Raw genomic sequence first — 22872 nt, 5'->3', positions numbered from 1 at the left:
GACCACGACCAATACACAGCTTGGCAGAAACTGCGACGCCCATAAGTGAGAACGCCCAAGAATGATGTCCGTCGGAATGGTGCTGGTGCTTGGTAACACCCAACCTGCCACTGTCAATCGGACGAAGGCTACGCTTCAGCGATTTGGTTGCAAAACACTGCAACTTCCTCCATACAGCCCGAATCTTTCACCACGTGAAGTATACTCATGTCACTGCTTTTGGAAATTCAACCACTAATGGGGTAAAATAGGGTCAGACTCATTCACTGCCTCATCATCGTTCAGCCCAAACCGCCAACGATAGAAGCTTGAAGTTTAGAGAGGGTGTGGAACTTTTACTGTAGGCATCGTTTAAGAAGGAATTGTCGGAAATACCGCTCCTAAGGGGGTGAAATAGGGGATGAAAGGCTTTTTGAGAGTATGCCCCTATTAAGGGAAGTTTGAAGCTAGGACTACTAAAACTGGTATTTGGTTTCTCAGTCATAAAATAAGGAATAGGTGTTTCAGCATTTTTTGGAAATTCAACCACTAAGGGGGTGAAATAGTGGGTGAAAGTTTTTTGAAAATACATAATTACTAAGGAACTACTAAAGAATTTTTAAGACTACGTCTATGACAATTGGTATTTGACTTCTCGGTTAGAAATAAAGAACACGTGTATCAGTGTTTCTGGAAATTCAGTACCTAAGGAAGCGCAAAAGGGGCTAAAATTTTAAGAAAACATTTCGTTATATCAAAAAATTGTTTAAAGCTTAAGTTATGAAAATTGGTATTTCACTTCTCGGTTAGATATAAAGAAATATGTGTTAGGGGGATGAAAGTTGCTATGGAAATATCTCCACAAGGACGCAAAATGCTGAGTAACAAAAAGTTTGGACTCTAGCTACTAGAATCGCTTTTGGTCAGAAGTACATTCGGAAAAGACCATGCTTATATGGCCTTAATTAGCGTGAAGAGCTTAGAAGTTGTTAAATTTGTGAACAACATAAAAATTCGATTAAATAAAAACAAAAAAATCTCTGCAGGCCATACAGTCTACGCGAGTGAAACAGCGGAAGCTAAGCTAGTTCGTGATATAATTCCCAGAAATCTCGATTGTTTGCTGCTTATCGTGTCTAAACCAAAACTCTACTGTTCACATCGAACACAAAAAGCTCAACTGTCCTGTGCCTCCCATCTCCTCGCGATCAACAGATAAACCTGGCGCGCATCTTCGCAGAGCAAAGATCAGCTCTATCTCAACTCTGTGCAGCGCAGCTTCTCTGTGCAGACGTTATGAGCGCCATTCCAGACACCCAGAACGAGAAAATATCCTACAAAGATTTGCACACACGCCTTTCAGCGGGACATCGGGAGAATGGGACGTCTCCCCAGGTCGACACCATACTCTCCGACGATTGTCATCTGGGGTAGGGCAGAACCGCACTTTATAACTAGAAACGACGCCATTCATCAGCAGTTCGTGCTGCGTGGTCACAGCACTACTCCAAACTCCACCGTGAGTGTTGTGGTAGAGTCTACATGTGGACTGTAATTCTCTAGTCCGGCTGTTGCTATCCTTCTACCAACGGCGCCTGATGACACATAATGCTTCAGAGGGTCCATTACTTGTCCTGGATTGCAGCCACAAATGTAAAGGGTTAAGATGTGCTTGATGCACAATACGACGATCCTCTCCCGCCCCCACCAACTTTGTGGTGTTCAGATGTGATCTAGTAGAACTTTGTGGACGAGTATGCTTGCCCTTACATACCCATGCACTCCATCACATCCTTATTCCCCATAACTATGGATATTGCTCGATTTGACCACCTGGCCAGAACGTCGACGTACGCCGCTAGTGATCATAGAAGGCGCCGTAACGGCTGTACGATATGTGAATGGCATCCTCCGACCGGTAGTGCAACTATATCGGCAGCATATTGGCGAGGCATTCGTCATCATGGACGACAATTTGCGCCCCCATCGTGCACATCTTGTGAATAACTTCTTTCAAGATAACGGCTCGATCGACTAGAGTGGCCAGCATGTTCCCCACACATGAACCCTATCGAACACGCCTGCGATAGATCGAAAAGGGCTGTTTATGGACGCGACCCACCAACTACTGCAAGGGATCTACGCCGATGCGCCGTTGAGGAGTGGGACAATCTGGACCAAAAGTGCCGTGATGAACTTGTGGATAGTATGCCACGACGAATACAGGCATGCCTCAATGCAAGAGGACGTGCTACTGAGAATTAGAGGTACCGGTGTGCACAACAATCTGGACCACCACCTCTGAAGGTCTCGCTGTATGGTGGTACAACATGTAATGGGTGATTTTCATGAGCAATAAAAAGGGAGGAAATGATGTTTATGTTGATCTCTATTCCAATTTTCTGTACAGGTTCTGGAACTCTCGGAATCGAGTTGGTGCAAAACTTTTTTTTGATGTGTGTATATTAAACACGAATAACAGTAAATACAAACAACACTAATACACTCGGGTGGCCATTCTACCTGTCACAGAAAATTGCAACTCTAGCCGTTTACGTACCCGCCAGTGGTGTGTGCTTGTATGAGGTTACAGTGACACCCGACTATGTCTTCTGGGAGCGTCAATTTATTTGTAAGGCAGTGTACATGTGCTTTCTCATTCTGAATATAACATAATAAATTTAGCGGGAAACTAGTACTTTCAAAACAGTCGCTGCTTCCTCAGAAATAGCAACATCTTCAATATATCCACTACCAGATTATTATTTGTCAAAGAATAATAGATGCTCTCTTGCTTATTTCAAACGAACATTACTACTAGCTGTCCAGATAACATAAAACTTTAGTCCTTCAGAGTAAGTAATCAGAGAATTTCAGAAAGAAATCTTCAGACAAATATTAATTTTCTTTACTTTACATGGTGGGCCACAGACAGATTGATAGCCCACTGATGTTGGGTGTGTCTCCAGACACGTCTTCGGCCTGGAATATCATTGACTGGAGTAGAATTGGCTTCAGTGATAAGTCGTGCTTCGAACTGTGTGCAGCGTAGTTGTAACGTATTGTATGAAATTGTCTTTTAAACGATAATGGTTAGTTATCTTCTTATAATCTTCTAAAATGTAAAAATATTGACACAGACTTATTATGCCCAACACTTCTGTGTGCTAAATAATTTATAATTATTTCCTTTTATTGAAGTTACGTTATTGTGCTGATACGTTATTGCGCACCAAAGCAAAAACAACATGTGAACATGATCTCTTTTGGTCTCAAGGGCTGGAACTTTATTGTTCGTACCTAAATATATTTCTTAGTAGCACACTGGTTTGTTAATTTTAATTGCATGAAAGATATTTAGTTTTAGCTTTCTCTGTAATGTCGCCTACGTGAAAAATAACGTACTCGATATTTGTGGCCCAGTACGGTAAAATTTACAACATAAAATGAAATTAACGGCGGAATGCTTTAATACTTTCATAAGTGCATAAATTGAATTAGTTACATTAATAATATCCGGGGTGGAAGAGCTGTAATTACCAAAAACATTTGTACCGACAACGATATGGTAAGATCGTAACTAATAAAACTTTCAATAGTTGCAGGAAAGGAGACAGTTCTCCTGTAAATAAAATATGGTTTCAATAGTAACAAATAACGTTTTGTATTCTGAAAACAATTTAGGTAAATTAACAATTATTGCACTTGTTACAGGCCTCTTAATGTGGAACGTGGGAAAAATGCGTCTTGCTAGGTCAGCGGTACTACTCGAAAAAGCCTAATATCTTCTCTTTTCTCAGAAAAATGAAAAGTAACAGATTATAGATTGTCTTCCTTAATCATTGTCGACACAGATAACTCATGCATATTGTCTTTGTCCTTTTCACTCGATGCACCTGACATGAAAAAATGACAATGTTTTTCACATATTACAGAAAAATATTAAGTCCTTTTTGTTTCAAGTATATTCGCAAGGTCAAATACGCCATGTATACATGGAAGAACCCTGGAGATACTAAAAGAAATAAGATAGATTATATAAAGGTAAGACAGAGATTTAGGAACCAGGTTTCAAATTGTAAGACATTTCCAGGGGCAGATGTGGACTCTGACCACAATCTATTGGTTATGACCTGTAGATTAAAACTGAAGAAACTGCAAAAAGGTGGGAATTTAAGGAGATGGGACCTGGATAAACTGAAAGAACCAGAGGTTGTACAGAGTTTCAGGGAGAGCATAAGGGAACAATTGACAGGAATGGGGGAAAGAAATACAGTAGAAGAAGAGTGGGTAGCTTTGAGGGATGAAGTAGTGAAGGCAGCAGAGGATCAAGTAGGTAAAAAGACGAGGGCTAGTAGAAATCCTTGGGTAACAGAAGAAATATTGAATTTAATTGATGAAAGGAGAAAATATAAAAATGCAGTAAATGAAGCAGGCAAAAAGAAATACAAAGTCGCAAAAATGAGATCGACAGGAAGTAAAAAATGGCTAAGCAGGAATGGCTAGAGGACAAATGTAAGGATGTAGAGGCTTATCTCACTAGGGGTAAGATAGATACTGCATACAGGAAAATTAAAGAGACCTTTGGAGATAAGAGAACCACACGTATGAACATCAAGAGCTCAGATGGAAACCCAGTTCTAAGCAAAGAAGGGAAAGCACAAAGGTGGAAGGAGTATATAGAGGGTCTATACAAGGGCGATATAGTTGAGGACAATATTATGGAAATGGAAGAGGATGTAGATGAAGATGAAATGGGAGATACAATACTGCGTGAAGAGTTTGACAGAGCACTGAAAGACCTGAGTCGAAACAAGGCCCCCAGAGTAGACAACATTCCATTGGATCTACTGACGGCCTTGGGAGAGCCAGTCCTGACATAACTCTACCATTTGGTGAGCAAGATGTATGAAATAGGCGAAATACCCTCAGACTTCAAGAAGAATATAATAATTCCAATCCCAAAGAAAGCAGGTGTTGACAGATGTGAAAATTACCGAACAATAAGTTTAATAAGCCACAGCTGCAAAATACTAACGCGAATTCTTTACAGACGAATGGAAAAACTAGTAGAAGCCGATCTCGGGGAAGATCAGTTTGGATTCCGAAGAAATACTGGAACACGTGAGGCAATACTGACCTTACGACTTATCTTAGAAGAAAGAGTAAGGAAAGGCAAACCTACGTTTCTAGCATTTGTAGACTTAGATAAAGCTTTTGACAATGTTGACTGGAATACTCTCTTTCAAATTCTAAAGGTGGTAGGGGTAAAATACAGGGAGCGAAAGGCTATTTACAATTTGTACAGAAACCAAATGGCAGTTATAAGACTCGAGAGACATGAAAGGGAAGCAGTGGTTGGGAAGGGAGTAAGACAGGGCTGTAGCCTCTCCCCGATGTTATTCAATCTGTATATTGAGCAAGCAGTAAAGGAAACAAAAGAAAAATTCGCAGTAGGTATTAAAATCCATGGAGAAGAAATAAAAACTTTGAGGTTCGCCGATGACATTGTAATCCTATCAGAGACAGCAAAGGACTTGGAAGAGCAGTTGAATGGAATGGACAGTGTCTTGAAAGGAGGATATTGGAATGTAGTCGAATTAAGTCGGGTGATGCTGAGGGAATTAGATTAGGAAATGAGACACTTAAAGTAGTAAATGAGTTTTGCTATTTGGGGAGCAAAATAACTGATGATGGTCGAAGTAGAGAGGATATAAAATGTAGACTGGCAATGGCAAGGAAAGCGTTTCTGAAGAAGAGAAATTTGTTAACATCGAGTATAGATTTAAGTGTCAGGAAGTCATTTCTGAAAGTATTTGTATGGAACGTAGCCATGTATGGAAGTGAAACATGGACGATAAATAGTTTGGACAAGAAGAGAATAGAAGCTTTCGAAATGTGATGCTACAGAAGAATGCTGAAGATTAGATGGGTAGATCACATAACTAATGAGGAAGTATTGAATAGGATTGGGGAGAAGAGGAGTTTGTGGCACAACTTGAGTAGAAGAAGGGATCGGTTGGTAGGACATGTTCTGAGGCATCAAGGGATCACCAATTTAGTATTGGAGGGCAGCGTGGAGGTTAAAAATCGTAGAGGGAGACCAATAGATGAATACACTAAGCAGACTCAGAAGGATGCAGGTTGCAGTAGGTACTGGGAGATGAAGAAGCTTGCACAGGATAGAGTAGCATGGAGAGCTGCATCAAACCAGTCTCAGGACTGAAGACCACAACAACAACAACAACAAATACACCAGGAGACGGCACAACGTGTCTGGAGGCACCCCAGATAGCGATCGGACACCAGCCTAAATGTTGCCCGCCATACGGCCCGACAACGAGGGGAGATGGTTTGGGGTGCGATTTTCTTTCATATAAAGACCCCTTAGGTTGTCATACGCCGTTACAACATAGTGATACGTCGATGATACTCCACACCCAGTTTTGTTGACCTTCATGGCAAGCCACCCTAGGCTTACGTTTCAGCAAGATAATGCGCGCCCGCATACGGCGATAATTTCTACTGCTTGGCTTCGTGCTTGATAAAACCTTCCTTGGCTAGCGAGGTCTCCAGATCTCTCCCCAATTGAGATTGTTTGGAGGATTAATGGCAGGACCCTCCAACCAGCAGGGGATTGTGACGATCTAGCATGTCAATTGGACAGAATTATAGTCTATTCACCGAGAGCCGGGATGAAACATAAACAGTGTCACGTGAGCGTCTACGCTCGTTTCCAGAGAAAGCATTCGGTGTTCACGTGATACGTAGGGGTGTGGAAAATTCTTGGCGCACGCTTTGCAGCTGGCGGCGTTCAGCTGGCTGCCGAGCTGTCACAGCGGACAATGAGAAACATTGGCAACAATGTACGAAATAAATTTAACAATAATGTTAAAATAATGTTAAACTGAGTTCATTCTGTCGAAGCAGATTTACTTTCATTCAGGTTGCCAGCAAAATGCTCCATTCAAACACAATTAATTGTTAATTTTAATAACAATACCAGTAATAATAATGATAAAGGACGAAACAAGGTTCACTCTATCGAACTTGAACTGTTTTCATTGAGGTTTATAACAAACCGCTCCTCTCTCTCCTCTATAATGCAGTCTAATTTCCACATTTGAGATTCCACTTTTTCTACGACATGTAGGACGCACTTGCTCCAATCCTCTGTAGTCACTGCTCTTACTGCTCCTACTAGGAGTACTTTTACTTCCGGCATTTTGTACGTTTTGTTTTTCGCTGCAACATAGCCTTTGATTCTGGCCCACACTAACTGGCCCATCACGACCAATCCATCGCCCAGGAAAGGTCATATCGAGATAGGCGCGGACGCTCAAACCCCAATCAGGCGGTGCACCGTCTTGCTGAAACAAGACATCGGGGTGATACTGAAGCAGCTGAGGAACAGCATACAGTTGCAACATGTCCAGATACACTGCAGATGTGATGGTAGCCTCAGCAAAGAAGAATGGCCCGATAATTCGATCGTGCAATAGCGCGCACCAAACATTCACCTTTGGACTGCCTCTGGTGCACTCCATGACCTCGCCAAGGGGTTGAGAACCCCAAATGCTCACATTATGGCGATTCACTACTCCACTGACAAAAAAGGTCACTTCGTCGGAAAAGGCAATTCGTCTGAGATAACCATCATCGTCCTCAATACATGATAGCATTTCGACCGCAATGTCATATCGACGTGTAGTCATCGGGCAACAATGGAAGTGGAAGTTTACTGATGTGCGATAAAAAACTTTGACAGTTTGTAAACAATTAGACACCAGTTTCATGTTTGTATCTTACTTCTAACCTGAGTTACTAATTTATGTAATCAGGGAAAGACTTTTCCGACACCCTGTATATCTAAAAGTTCTTTCTTCAATATAACGTCTTCGAAATCGACGTTTTTAGATTTTAGTCACTCTGATATTTCGTGCTTATTGGAATCCGCATTGGGAACTCTCCGAGAGTGGTACGGCGCGTTATCAAGAACAATAACTGCATTTTCCTGAAGACGAGGAAGAACATCTTGAAACCACTTCTCGAAGGTTTCGGCGCACATCTCCTCATGGTAATCTCCAATTTTCTTGGATTCGAAAGTCCACAAACATCCTTCAACGAACACTGCTTTGGTGCAAATGTGTGCGATAATCAGACGTTCCCTTTACCTGATGGGCCCTTGCTTCCGGTGGATAATGCGGACAGAAACGCTTGTTTTGAGGAATTTATAGTGTCATCTACCCAGACGTAACTTCGGGTATGTCCTGCTTTCAGCCAAGTGTCGTCCAAATAGTAAATGGATCTGCCTTCATCTCTCAACCGTTTAATGGTTCGAAGATAACGCCGCTCCATAAAATGATGTCATCCCTGTCTATTAGCATGCTATCTCGCCCACGCCGGACATATTTGAAATTCATTTCTCTCAATAACTTATAAAATGTAGTTCTCCGAAAATTGCCCAGATCCGCATCTTCGTTCACGACTGTAAGCACTTTGTCAATTGTTGGCAATTCGTTACGAAGTCATCAACACTTTCAGAAAGTTTCTGTCGTAACTTTCCTGTCTTGGAAGACTTCAAAGAGTGTTTGGCCTTGTACTCACTTATCACACGATACACTGAAGAACGTCCAACATCTGTAGCTGCAGCTGTTTTCGAAACAATGTCACTCATCGACTGCTCTTGATGTAACAGTTCCGTTTTATACACATTAAGCACCATGTGCTTCCCAGAAGAACTTAATGATTTCTTCTTTGCTCGCTTCTTTGGTGGACTCAGAACTGACACGTCGACCTCACTCGCTGAATCCGTGGATGACATAATGAGGACAGCCGTATGTGATGCTAGTGAAATAAGTGAATATATAAAATAAGAAACCATGCGATGCTATTGGATGCGCACATAAACAGTGAATGCTCAGCGTGACTACAAAGACATATACTTACTCTAATAATCAACAACTAGTCTTTCAAGCGTCTTTACAGATGAACTTAAGATATCCTGAAATCGCCGCTGTACAACATCCACTAACGAGCTCACACCTGCAACTGAGACGGCCACACTGAGCGCCGCGCCTGCGAACCACACAATGCATCGCTCATAAAGGACAAAGGGTTGCACCCATCGCATTCGAACAAACTACGAAATTAAATCCAAACCTTTCTGAAACTTTTCTCGCTTACATTCTCACAAAAAAATTTAAAGGGGAAAAGTTTTTCGCTTACTATATTTCGGATGATGATTTGGTAAAAGTTCTGCATCAGACGTGAGATTTTAATTTATTACTTCACTATTACTGACTCTATTGGGCAGAAAATTTGCAGACGTTATCAACATATAGTACTGAAGGCAATTATAAAATTATTTTGCTGTGCGACACACAGTTTAGGAGATATGGCGTGATAAATATAGAGTAACGTGAAAAAACAACTTTTCCTGAAAGCTTAAATATTTCTCTCTTTCAGCGACAATAAATTTTAATGTAATATAAAAAAGGTGTCGGAAGGTAGTTCTCGGATCACTTTATCATGTTCAGATGCCAAATTATAGAAAACACGACTTTCATTTTTTAATTTCTGACGCCCCTGCATTGTACACCCGTCGACGGCAGCGCTGTGGTCACGCGCCTTGCCGTGTTTCTTGTTTCGGTGCATGGAGTTTAGGCACGATGTCTCTCAGGATGACATCGAGGAACTGCATTGATCAATGCCAAGCAGAATAACTGCTCGGATAAGGGTCAGAGGTGGACCAACGCGTTATTGACTTGCTCAGTTTGTGAAGCTCTTCTTGAATAAATCATCCAATTTTTCTGAAAGTGTAATGATTTGTTTGTCTGTGTGTGTACCCCACATCGACCAACTTTCGTCCTATTCGGCTAATTCCTTCGTTTGTGCACGTTATTATTATTATTTGTCTTGCGTATTAAAGCTTCATATCCAGATATTAGTAGTAAGACATATGACTGAAAAGACGAATTTTGAAGTTAGTGCTAAGTGATCTTTTCCTGAAGATACTGACATAACTCTAAAGTGCTTTGTTAGACCCTGTCAGACGGACGTTTGTTTCTGTGTTCGTTCTGGCACCTTTGCTAAAAAGACTCACTAAGTATTTGAAGATGTCAGCTGTCTTGAAAGTGAGTCCTTACACAGTCTGAGGTGCATGATTTCGGGTTTTCTCGAGACAAAAATAAGCGCTGAGAATTCACTTGCTTGACAACACGTTTTATAAACGCCCAAATTCATACTGTTTAGGCTACAAAAATAAGGTGTCGGTAAACTGCCACCAACACCATAAAGCATGGTAAACGGCCACCAACGCTACAAAGTATTAATGTCCGATTACCTTCAGTCACCGTCCACCCAGAGATATAAGACTGTGTATCATGTTATTTCATTAGGCTCAATGCATGTTTGTTCGCAATCTATGTAAAGAAGTAAGTATACACTGAGCTATGTTTTATGTTAGCACGATAATTCATCTCTGGTTAAGTATCTAAACTTGTCGCGATCTTCGGTCTGGAACCGCGTGACCGCTACGGTCGCAGGTTCGAATCCTGCCTCGGGCATGGATGTGTGTGGTATCCTTAGGTTAGTTAGGTTTAGGTAGTTCTAAGTTCTAGGGGACTGATGACCACAGACGTTAAGTCCCATAGTGCTCAGAGCCATTTGAACAATTTGTCGCGATTCTGTAATCGAGTTCTTTTGTGCGGTAGCGCTCGAGTCGGAGATAAGCCGGCTTGAATACTAGTGGTGGATAAAATTTTCCTGTATTAAATTCAAAACCTCTCTTCAGTGCCTCAGGAGGTGAGGAGATGTGACTCTGTTGGGCCGGCCGGGAAGGCCAAGCGGTTCTAGGCGCTGCAGTCTTGAACCGCGCGAACGCTACAGTCGCAGGTTCGAATCCTGCCTGGGGCATGGATGTGTGTGATGTCCTTCGGTTAGTTAAGTTTAAGTAGTTCTAAGGTGTAGGGGACTGATGACCTCAGAAGTTAAGTCCCGTAGTGCTCAGAGTCATTTGAACCATTTGACTCTGTTGGTGGTGTTCCGCGCCGGATGGGGGGCATTAAGCTCTACGGCACTCTTGGTGGTCTCGAGAAGAGTGGGGATGTCGGCACCACGTTTCACTCTCTCCCTTCTCTCGTTATCACTGTACAATACAAACATAACTCTACAGCAAACACGAGTCTATTACACTCACCTACATTCTACAACTACACGTTCGACACAACTGTCACATATCCGCAAGGAAAGGGGCCGACGTGCGCAGACGAAGAACACCCTTTCCGACAGGCGGCTGAACCCAACGTATGGGATTTTCGAAGGAACAGTGCCATGCGACATCTACATTTTTGACCTAAAATATGGGTGAGTCCGTGTAATTTTTAACCGGCTTAACTACACGTCACTTACGAATAATTTGTTTCTAGCGACTGTTTGCCTTTATGTGTTAAATCTAAAATGGGAAGCGAACCAAACAAAAGCGAGATGCTGCCGCGTCTTGTTTAAGGGCAACCTGCAGTATTTAACGGTGCACTGACTGAAGGACCATAAAATAGGGAATGGTGGAAGGGATAGAGAAGACAGATAGATTGGTAAATAGAAAGAGAGAGAGAGAGAGAGAGAGAGAGAGAGAGAGAGAGAGAGAGAGAGAGAGAGAGAAACAGCTTCTGTCAGAGACAGCAAAGGACTTGGAAGAGCAGTTGAACGGAATGGACAGTGTCTTCAAACGAGGGATCACCAATTTTATGTGTTAAATCTAAAATGGGAGGCGAACCAAACAAAAGCAAGATGCTGCCGCGTCTTGTATAAGGGTGACAACCTGCAGTATTTAACGGTACACTGACTGAAGGACTATAAAATAGTGAAAATGGTGGAAGGGATGGAGAAGACAGATAGACTGGTAAAGAGAGAGAGAGACAAACAGCTACTTTACAATTTTGTGTACTGCCGTGGAGGAGTAGTCGACTCTTGTGGAGAAATCCAAGCGAACAGCGTACTCCAGAGGTGTTAATGTATCTAACAAGTGTATGTGTTTGCAGCCTTGGCTCGGCGTTGCATCTGAATTGGCACATTAGTTATCAGTGCTGAGGTAAGACGTCAGCGGCATCCGGACTCCGGCTACAGCCCCCCCTCCCCCCCCCCCTCTCCCCCCCTATTATGCCTTCTGACCTAGGCACTTGCCACTACTGTATGTTTAGAAATTGTTGTCGATGTTCTAGGAGAACGGCCAGGTAATCAGTGCGACTGTCTCATGGGGGTCAAAATCTACGTCTGCATCGACATCTACAAGATTACTCTGCAATTCACAATTAAGTGCCTGGCAGGGGTACATGGAACCACCTTAAAGCTACTCCTTTACCGTCCCATTATCGAACAGCGCGTGGGAAAAACGAACACTTAAATCTTTCCTTCCGAGCTGTGATTTCTCTCAGTTTACTATTATGACCGTCCCTTCCTATGTAGGTGTCTCCAACAAAATATTTTCACACTCTGAGAAGAAAAGAGGAAGTTGGTGATTGAAATTTCACGAGAACGTGCTCCTGTGGCAAAAAAACTCTTTGTTGTAATGACTTTCTCCCGAATTTACGTATCATATCCATGGCTCTCTCTCCCTTCTTTAAACGTTTTTGACAGCCTCCGTCATTCCTGTCGGATGTGTATCCCACAAAGCACTACAGTACTCCAAAAGAGGGCGGGCAAGCGTAGTGTGCGAGGTCTCCTTAGTGGACCAGTTACATTTTCTAAGTGTCTTGCCAGTAAATCACAGTCTTTTGTTTTCTTTTCGCACATCATCGTCTGTATCATCGCTCCAAAGTTGTTTGTAACTATAATCCCTAAGTACTTAGCTGAATTAACAGCTCTTAGATTTGTCTGATTTATCGTGTAATCGGAATTTAGCTGATTCCTTTTAGTACTCAAGTGATGAATTCAAGCTTTTCGCTATTTATAGTCAATTGACACTTTTTGCATAGTACAGATATCTTGTCTAAATCGTTTTGCAATTGAGTTTCATCATCTGCTGACCTTACAAGACAGTAAATGACAGCATCATCTGCAAACAATATGAGTGGGCTTATCAGATTGTCTCTTGCATCGTTTATGAAGGCCAGGAACAGCAGAGAGCCTATGAAACTATTTCTTCTGTTTTGCTCATTGACTTTCCGTCAATTATTACGAACCGTGGCCTTTCTAACTGGAAATCACGAATCCAGTCACACAACTGAGACTATACTTCATAGCCAAAAAATTCGAATAGAAGTCGCTTGCGAGGAACATTTTCGAAAGCCTTCTGGAAATCTAAAAGTATGGAATCAATTTACATCCCATGGTGATAGCACTCATTACTTCGTGAGAATAAACAGCTAGTTGGGTTTCACAAGAACGATATTTTCTGAGTCAATAAATTGTTTTCTTCGAGGTAATTCATAATGTTTGAGAACAGTATATGTTCCAAAACCCTGATACGAAGTAAGTGATATGGGACTGTAATTCAGTGGATTACTCCTGTCTTCTTTCTTGGGTATTGGTATGACTTGTACAACTGTCTAGTCTTTGGGTACGGATCTTTCTACGAGTGAACTGTTGTGTATGATTACTACGTATGGAGCTGTTGTATCAGCATACTCTGAAAGGAAACTGACTGGTATACAATGTGGACCTGAGGCTTTGCCTTTATTATGTATTTTGATTTGCTCCGCTGCATCGAGGATCTCTACTTCTAAGTTGCTCATGTTTGCAGTTGTTATTGATTCGAATTCTGGAATGTTTACTTTGTATACAGGCGTACTCTGCAAGCCACCATGCGGTCCATGGCGAAGGGTACTATGTACCACTACTAGTCATCTCCTTTCCTCTTTCACTTGAAAATGGAGCGAGGGATAAACGACTGTCTATACGCTTCGTACGAGCCGTGGTTACTCTTATGTTGCCTCCGAGGTCTTTATGCGAGATGTACGTTTGTGGCAGTAGAACCGTTCTACAGTCTGTAGCAAATTACGGTTGTCTGAACTTTCTCTATAGTGTTCCGTCGATGGAGCCTTTTCGTCGCTCCAGGGATTTCAGTCTGAGTACACGGAGCGCTTCCGTAATACTCGTTTCTTGATTTAACTCACCTGTAACAAATCTAGCCGCATGCCTTTGTATGCTTGGAAATCTCCCTTTAACCTGGCATGTTGGAGATCCCAAATACTCGACCAGTACTCAAAAATGGGTCGCGCAAGTTTCCTGTACGTGGTTTTCCTTATGTATGAGCTGTACTTTCCTAGAACTGTCCCAACAAACCAAAGGCGACCATTCAACTTCCCTACAATCGACCTTACGCACTCGTTTTCATCTTACGTCGTTTTACAACGTTACGCTTAATTGTATTGTCTGTCACAAGAAAATATTTATGCCTTGCATAGCTGTGATAAACCTGTGATAGTATATGACGTGGAGAACGTAGACAACAGTGCAGAAAGTTTCTGTAGTTCGTACAACTGTGAAAGACCTGTGTTGATATGCGATATGGAGAACTTATGACTTTTGTACAGAAGGTTTCAATATACAATTTCTTGGTCAAACTATCTGTTAACTTGAATTATACGTTTTAAATGTTAACCTGTCCTACCAAGATGTTTTTTATAATAATATATTATACGTCGACTTAAAAATGGTACTTCCTACTGAAACTAGTCACCAATAAAGCATTCACTAAAGGCAGCTTATAAACATGGATTTGGGTGGGTTGTTTGGGGAAGGAGACCAGACAGCGAGGTCATCGGTCTCATCGGATTAGGGAAGGATGGGGAAGGAAGTCGGCCGTGCCCTTTAAGAGGAACCATCCCGGCATTTGCCTCGAGTGATTTAGGGAAATCACGGAAAACCTAAATCAGGATGGCCGGACGAGGGATTGGACCATCGTCCTCCCGAATGCGAGTCCAGTATCTAAGCACTGCGCCACCTCGCTCGGTAAACATGGATTTCTTCAAATATAAGCTGCACGGTTAACTTTAAATGCGGACATTTTAGGTTAGGTTTTACCGTGACTGTTATTGACATTAAATGAAACAACAAGTTTACTGTTACCAGTCACCGTTTTGTTTATCTTCACGACGCGTTTCAGAGGTTTAAACCTCCATCATCAGGTGGATTTCCATTAGTTCGTATGACATTTGTGTGTGTGTGCGTGTGTTACGAGTTTTTGGAGGAAGTTGTACACTTTCTAGTGAAGAAGCAAGACACTATTTCAGAACATGGTTTTGGGTTTCTTCTGACAAAAAGTAAACTTATCTAACGGTAAGCATAAAGTAGGTAAAACAGAGTACCTCCAGTGGTCACAGGTTCCTTTCGCTGACACAACACATCACATGTAAACTGTCGTATTTGTAAACAAATATGGCGTCTGGAAACTGCTGGGTGCAAGGTCGTATAGCAGAGGGAGAAGACCTTATCGCAAAGTACGGAGAATATACATCGTGGAGGTATTCGTTTTGAGGTGTCGAATACGTGTGTTGGAATAAATACTTCGGGTGACATATAAATCTGATTTTGACAAGTTAAAACAGCTTAAACTTCATACTCTTTTATACAATCAGGGGAAATGTTAAAATGGCTTAAAATTCATACTTGTTTATAACAATCAGGTGAAATGTTACAGACTTTAAGTACAATAATCATTTTGGCTACAGCGGTAAAATTATACATAAACAACAATTTTGATTGGGATTAATAGATAGATATGAAAGGCTGGAGGCAGAAGCTTCCTTGAGGATAACGACATCGCTCGACTAGAGTGGCCAGCATGTTCTCCAGACATGAACCCTATCGAACATGCCTGGGATAGATTGAAAAGGGCTGTTTATGGACGACGTGCCCCACCATCCACTCTAAGGCATCTACACCTAATCGCCGTTGAGGAGTGGCACAATCTGGATCAACAGTGCCTTGATGAACTTGTGGATAGTATGCCGCAACGAATACAGGCATGCACAAATGCGAGAGGACGTGCTACTGGGTGTCAGAGGTACCGATGTTTACAGCAGTTTGGAACACCACCTCTGAAGGTGTCGCTGTATGGTGGTACAACATGCAATGTGTGGTTTTCATGAGCAATAAAAAGGGCGGAAATGATGTTTGTGTTGATCTCAGTTCCAATGTTCTGTGCAGGTTCCGGAACTCTCGGAACCGAGGTGATGCAAAACCTGTTTTGATGTGTGTGCTATTTCGTACATACGGGAGTTGTCCGTTGGTCATATTACGGTATATACTTGTTGTAGCTGGGGTTCACAGTCGTACAAAACTTACTGAAGGACATCATCTTTATGTCAGTGACTGTTATAGGTTTTTTATTGCACTATTGCAATTTCGGCCTTAGGCCATTATCAAGTGCTGATGTTATGGCTTTAAGCCATGGCAACATAATGTAAGCTGACTACCAAGTCTGCAGCTGTGGTCTAATGCATGTGTGACTAATGATGTGTTAACGAACATGAGCATTTGTAGATCATGTTATTTTACGGTGTCTGACTATGTGTGCTCGCCCTATGTAACAACGACACGAATGTATTTAACAGGATTGACAACGACATACAAATGTGTCAGCTTACATTACGTTGACATGGCTTAAAGCCATAATATCAGCACTTGATAATGGCCTAAAGCCGAAATTGCAATAGTGCAATAAAAAACCTATAACAGCCACTGGCGTAAAGATGACTTCCTTCAATAAATATTACGGTATGTTTGCACTGTTCTCTACTGTGCGCGATTTCTTGAATGTGAAATTTAAAACTTCGGCTTTCGTTTTACTGTATTCCACTGCCACACCAGACTGGTCAACAAGGGACTGAATGGGAGTCCTAGACCGGCTAAGCGATTTTACATAGGACCACTACGGTTTAGCTACTGTCCCTGACTTACTTTCACACAGTACTATGCGCGACGCATGTCTCAAGTTCAGACATCGCCTCAATACTTCGTCGAGCTTATATGAAACATGTTTTTATTATTCATAAACAACTTCCGCACTTGTCAGTAATAACAGGAAACTCTTGCCTTTGATCATGATGAAGAACTTTCTGTTGAATACAAAAAACAACAATAATAATAAACGCACTTTTATGTTTGTGCGTGTAAATTGTAGTTGCATCAAAAATATTTGCTCTGGTTACATTAAAAAGCAGAAGATACGTAATATTCTTTTATTCTTTATAAAAGTAATTTATGATTTGTAAGGGTATAAAGTACTAAATGGACTAACACTGAACGTTATGCGGTCTTAATTATGTGCAAAACAAGCAAAAAAAAAAAAAAAAAAAAAAAAAACAAAGAGAAGTCGTCGGCTCCCAATTTCTGTCTTACACGTTCATTCCTTTTGCTACCAATGCTACGAGCACTACTAGTTATCCTACGATTTACTACGTCATTTACGTGTTTTACCGAAAGAACCGAACCGTAGTTTTCGTAGAGCGCAACACTACTTAGGTGACAGTTCTGTGTGCTAAATTTTCATTCTGTATATGCCCAAACCACTTACCAATTTAGTCTTGTGTATTTTCTACTGTTATTTGCTTTTCATCTCGGTCATGCAGTTTAGAACGCCCAGCAGTGAACATACTGTCTACAGAAAAGTGAGCATCAGCAATACCGCACTGTAGCAGCCATTGGCTCAATACAATGCGACGTCCAAAGTCACCAACGCCTGTCTCAGGTGCAGCCTGATGGAGTGCTTGTAACACCATAGCTGTAATTCTGTACTGATTTTTTTGCCTTTTGTTTTATTTAATGTTATGTCGTTGAGTTTCTGTAATTATTCTATGATTAACTCGGTACTGTATAAAATTGGGTACTTTTTTCTATGTAGAAACTTTGATGTCCTGATTTAGTCGTATGTAATGTATTGTCTTTATTAGTTAAATTCTTTGTCTCATTTGGAGGGAACAAAACTTAATGTATATAATTGTAATTTTGATTGAATAATTTTTTGTAGAAATGTCAATATGTGCAAATGTTCAGTTTCATTTAATATGTTTGGTTGCTGTTACGTAAACTGCTGACCTTCACTTAGGGTTCATAGTCATTTTGTATGTAAAAGGTATTGTGGTTCCCCTCGGGAACGGAACTTTTTAACGCGCGTGAAGTGTGGTTGGCATAGATAGAAAGGTGGAAGGGAGAGTCAGTCGGGGATGAGCTACTGAACCACCAACAGCTCACGAAAAGGTTGTGAATTGTGCTGGTGCCGAGAGGGGCTTTTTGTGCCGTTTTCCAATGTGCCAAACTCTCAGATGGATGCAGTAACTAGCTGGAATTATGTTGGAATTGATATCTATCATCGCCGCCAAGGAATGACAGAGTCCAGCAATTCTACCTGCAAATCCACCTACCAACATGCACTCGCCACCACATTGCGCAATCACTGTAATGGAACAGAAGAATTATAGTAATGTTCAGTGAAGGATCAGCTCATAGGATGTTATAGTGTACTCAAATATAAGGTAAATTTTGACTGAACTCTTGTACCTACAGTGGTTTATCCTCAGTCACATATCCACTTATGGTGCCTTCCACGCTAAAGTGCTTACTGAGTGTCCTTTATTGAAAGTATATTAAAATTAATATGGCAATGGAGTGTGCTAAATTTAATATTGTTTGACATGTCGAACAATTGGATCTACTGCTGGATGTTTGTGTCGCTCTGGCACAATATTTTGGCCACGTAATTCGTTGCCTTCTTCAGGTGCTACCTGAGACTGCCGTGTTGGAGGATCTTGTCCAGTATTTGTGCCCTGAAGGCGCTGGGTGCTCCATTTGCCGTCCGCGCCCGCCTAGCGCTGCTTGTAATGTGTTGTCTCTTCCCCGGTGTTCCCTCGGACGTCCGCGCCCGAGTTGGGCGCCATCTGTGGCAGCTCTCTGAGGCCTGTCCTGTGTTGGGCGTTCCGTTCGCGGTCCGTGCCCGCCAGGTGCTGCTCCTGAGGTTTTTACCCCTCCCTGGTGCTCCCACGGACGTCCGCGCCCGGCTCGTCCACCATCTGTGTCCGTGGCAGTTGTCTGGGGCCGGACCCGCATGTGGCGTTCCGTTCGTGGTCCGCGCCCGCTTGGCGCTGCTCCCGAGGTGTTGGCACTTCCCTGGTGCACCGACGGACGTCCACGCCCGCCTAGTCCACCATCTGCAATTGTGGCAGCTCTCTGAGGCCCATCTCGCGTCGGGGGCTCTGTTCGCGGTCCGCGCCCGCCTGGCGCTGCTTGTAAGGTGTTGTTTCTTCCCCGGTGCTCCCTCGGACGTCCGCGCCCGACTTGGTCTCCATCTGTGGCAGCTCTCTGAGGCCTGTCCTTTGTTGGGCGCTCCATTCGCGGTCCGCGCCCATCTGGCGCTGACCCTGCGGTGTTGGCACTTCCCTGGTGCTCCGACGGTCGTCCGTGCTCGGCTCGTCCATCATCTGCGGTCGTGGCGGCTGTCAGAGGCCCGTCCTGTGTCTGAAGTTGCGTTGGCGGTCCGCATCCACCTGGCGCTACTCCTGCAGTGTTACTACTTCTTGAGGAGTTTGTTGGTTCATTTCGTTGAGCCCTGATAAGCTCCAGAGCCGGACTCCACCCCGATCTGAGCTGGTAACCGCTGTCTCGGTTTATTAGGTTGTCTGTGACCTTGATGTCGATGACCTCCTTTATGACACTGTCCCAAAATCTTGGCGTCTGTGTCACCATTTTGGTGTTGTTATAGTCCATTGAGTGGCCGAGCTCCAGACAGTGCTCCGCTATGGCAGATTTTGTTGCCTGTCCGAGTCTGGTGTGCCTCTGGTGTTCTTTGCACCTGACGTCCACCGTCCTGGTTGTCTGGCCAATGTATGACTTTCCACACTGGCACAGGATGTTGTAAATGCCTGGTTTACATAGCCCCTGGTCCTCCTTCACACTCCCTAGCATAGTCCCAATTTTGGAGGGTGGACAGAAGATACTCTTTATATCATATTTTGAAAGAATTCTGCTGATATTTGCAGAAATAGGTCCAGCATATGGCAGGTATGCCACCTTCTTCGCCTCCTCTGGCTCCTCTTGTGTACCCTGTGGTTGACTGGTAGTACGAAGTGCCCTTTGGATGTCTGTGGAGAAGTATCCATTTCTGCTGAACACCAGCTGTAGATGTTCTATCTCTGTGGCCAGGCTTTCCGTATCTGACAGAGCTTGAGCCCTGTGAACTAATGTTTTCAAGACTCCATTCTTCTGTGCTGGGTGGTGGCAGCTACTGGCTTGAAGGTATAAGTCAGTGTTGGTGGGCTTACGATACACACTGTGCCCCAAAGTGCCATCTGCCTTCCTCTTGACCAGGAAATCCAGGAATGGGAGTTGTCCATCCTTCTCTAGCTCCATAGTAAATTTTATACTTGTGTGGCGTGAATTTAGATGTTCCAAAAAGTCCTCTAGCTTCTCCCTACCATGGGGCGAAATGACAAAAGTGTCATCAACATACCTAAGAAAGCACTTGGGTTGATAAGTGGCTGATGCAAGTGCCTCCTCTTCATACCTTTCCATGAAAAGGTTGGCTACCACAGGTGATAAAGGGCTGCCCATTGCTACTCCTTCCGTTTGCTCATAAAATTGACCCCCACAAAGAAAATATGTTGAGGTCAGTACATGCTTGAACAGGTCGAGCAGGGGACCATCAAACTTCTCTCCAATAATATTGAGTGACTCGGTGAGTGGCACTCGTGTGAAGACCGACACCACATCGAAACTGACCATGATGTCAGAGTCCACGATGTGTAGCTGCCTTAGCCATTGTAGGAAGTCCTCCGAGTTCCGAATTTGGTGTGCACATTTGCCCACATATGGTGCCAATATCTTCTTCAGGTATTATGCAGTGAGGTATGTCGCTGCGCCGATGTTACTGACAAAAGGTCGAAGAGGGACCCCCTCCTTATGGACCTTGGGGAGTCCATAGAGTCTGGGTGGTACAGGTGCTTTGGGATAAAGCTTCTTGGTGACCTGTTCAGGTAGACCCGTCTCCTTCAGTAACTTCCGGGTCTTCTTGCCCACCTTGTCAGTGGGGTCACCATCTAGTGGTTTGTAAGCAGTGTGTTCCAGAAGTTGTCCAATGTGTCTGAAGAGATCTGCAGGGAGACCTGCAGGGCACTCACCAGGACAAAGCTCCCCAAATCCAACATCTCGAGTCAGGAGAGGGTGGCACTCAGGCAGCTACGGGAGGATGACAGCATTGTAGTTCTGCCAGCTGATAAGGGTAACTCCACGGTCATCTTAAACAAGTTGGAGTATGATAGGAAGGTGCAACTCCCATTCCTGGATGCCCTGGTCAAGAGGAAGGCAGATGGCACTTTGGGGCATAGTGTGTATCGTAAGCCCACCCACACTGACTTACACCTTCAAGCCAGTAGCTACCACCACCCGGCACAGAAGAATGGAGTCTTGAAAACATTAGTTCACAGGGCTCAAGCTCTGTCAGATACGGAAAGTCTGGCCACAGAGATAGAACATCTACAGCTGGTGTTCAGCAGAAATGGATACTCCTCCACAGACATCCAAAGGGCACTTCGTACTACCAGTCAACCACAGGGTACACAAGAGGAGCCAGAGGAGGCGAAGAAGGTGGCATACCTGCCATATGCTGGACCTATTTCTGCAAAGATCAGCAGAATTCTTTCAAAATATGATATAAAGAGTATCTTTTGTCCACCCTCCAAAAATGGGACTATGCTAGGAAGTGTGAAGGACGACCGGGGGCTACGTAAACCAGGCATTTACAACATCCCATGCCAGTGTGGAAAGTTATACATTGGCCAGACAACCAGGACGGTGGACGTCAGGTGCAAAGAACACCAGAGGCACACCAGACTTGGACAGGCAACAAATCTGCCATAGCGGAGCACTGTCTGGATCTCGGCCACTTAGTGGACTATAACAACACCAAAATTGTGACACAGACACCAAGATTTTGGGACAGTGTCATAAAGGAGGCCATCGACATCAAGGTCACAGACAACCTAATAAACCGAGACAGCGGTTACCAGCTCAGCTCGGGGTGGAGACCGGCTCTGGAGCTTATCAGGGCTCAACGAAATGAACCAACAAACTCCTCAAGAATTAGTAACACTGCAGGAGTAGCGCCAGATGGGTGTGGACCGCCAAAGCAACTCCCGACGCAGGATGGGCCTCTGACAGCCACCACGACTGCAGATGATGGAAGAGCCGAGCACGGACGACCGTCAGAGCACCAGGGAAGTGCCAACACCGCAGAATCAGCGCCAGATGGGCGCGGACCGCGAATGGAGCGCCCAACAAAGGACAGGCCTCAGAGAGCTGCCACAGTTGGAGACCAAGTCGGGCGCGGACGTCCGAGGGAGCACCGGGGAAGAAACAACACCTTACAAGCAGCGCCAGGCGGGCGCGGACCGCGAACAGAGCCCCCGACGTGAGACGGGCCTCAGAGAGCTGCCACAACTGCAGATGGTGGACTAGGCGGGCGCGGACGTCCGACGGAGCACCAGGGAAGTGCCAACACCTCGGGAGCAGCGCGAAGCGGGCGAGGACCACGAACGGAATGCCACATGCGGGTCCGGTCCCAGACAACTGCCACGGCCACAGATGGTGGACGAGCCGGGCGCGGACGTCCGTGGGAGCACCAGGGAGGGGTAAAAACCTCAGGAGCAGCACCTGGTGGCCGCGGACCGCGAACGGAACACTGACACAGGACAGGCCTCAGAGAGCTGCCACAGATGACACCCAAGTCGGGCGTGGACGTCCGAGGGAACACCGGGGAAGAGATAACACATTACAAGCAGCGCCAGGCGGGCGCGGACGGCAAAGAGAACACCCAGCGCCCTCTGGGCATAAATACTGGACAAGATCCTCCAATACGGCCTAGGAGGTTGTCGTTGAGTCCGTCGACTCTGACGCCACCAT

The sequence above is a fragment of the Schistocerca serialis genome, chromosome 4 (assembly GCF_023864345.2).
Source record: "Schistocerca serialis cubense isolate TAMUIC-IGC-003099 chromosome 4, iqSchSeri2.2, whole genome shotgun sequence".
NCBI classification, from domain to species: domain Eukaryota; kingdom Metazoa; phylum Arthropoda; class Insecta; order Orthoptera; family Acrididae; genus Schistocerca; species Schistocerca serialis.
Note: the sequence above shows the minus strand (reverse complement) of the source record.